The 958-nt window shown below is 36.3% G+C and overlaps 1 non-coding gene across 1 annotated transcript; it reads left to right on the forward strand.

Moving 5' to 3' along the window:
• Nucleotides 1-352: 352 nt before the first annotated feature.
• LOC123458310 lies at nucleotides 353-456 on the forward strand. The gene has a single exon (XR_006635596.1). It is a non-coding gene; the product is annotated as a U6 spliceosomal RNA (small nuclear RNA).
• Nucleotides 457-958: the final 502 nt, after the last annotated feature.

Below are 958 nucleotides of genomic sequence, written 5' to 3' on the forward strand. Positions count from 1 at the left end.
AAGCCTAAAGACCCATGTTCAACTCTATAGATCCCATGTAAGCCAGACACACAAGGTGATGCAAGCATACAAAACTGCACATGTGCACAAGGTGGTACATACTGTCTGCAGTTTAATTACAGTAGCTGAGGCCCTGGCACACCAATTCTCGCTTGCATTAAAAAAAAAAGGCTAAGCCAGGCATGGTGATGCATGCCTTTAATCCCAGCACTCAGGAGGCAGAGGTGGGAGGATTGCTGAGAGTTCGAGGCCACCCCGAGGCTACATAGTGAATTCCAGGTCAGCCTGAGCCACAGTGAGACCCTACCTTGAAAAGAAGAAAACAAAAACTTTCAACAACAAAAAAAGGCTAGTGTTCACTTCAACAGCACATATACTAAAATTTGAATGATATAGAGATTAGCATGGCCTGTGTGCAAGAGTGACATGCAAGTTTGTGAAACATTCTATATTTTTAAAATAAAAAGGTTGCAAGCACATTTCAAGTCCCTGAAAATGTATTTATAAAATTCTAAATATTTGGGAAAATCTTAAATGTCCTGAGTCACAACTCAAAGTAAAGATACAGGAAATAACACCTATCACAAGCCATGGCACGTGGAATAATACGAGAGGATCCAGAGCTCTACCTGCCATATCAGGTATTATTTTTCAAGGAATTATTCAATAGTTACTATAACCATATTAAAAGCTTTGGAAGGACCAGGTATAAAAAAGTGAACTTTATAAATCTTTGGTGCTTATAGTATGGTTATAGACAGAGATTTATACTTTAATTTTTAGCATGTATAATGTATTTAATGTTTTTTGAAATTTTATTGTAATCATGAAGGCAAATAAAAGTGTGCTTTTGAGAGAAAACAAGGGAGCATTAAAAAAAAAAAAAAAAAAAAAGGAAAGGCCAGTTTGATGGGCTCACCTAAAAAACAAACAAACAAACAAACAAAAAACCCTGATA

The sequence above is a fragment of the Jaculus jaculus genome, chromosome 1 (assembly GCF_020740685.1).
Source record: "Jaculus jaculus isolate mJacJac1 chromosome 1, mJacJac1.mat.Y.cur, whole genome shotgun sequence".
NCBI lineage: Eukaryota > Metazoa > Chordata > Mammalia > Rodentia > Dipodidae > Jaculus > Jaculus jaculus.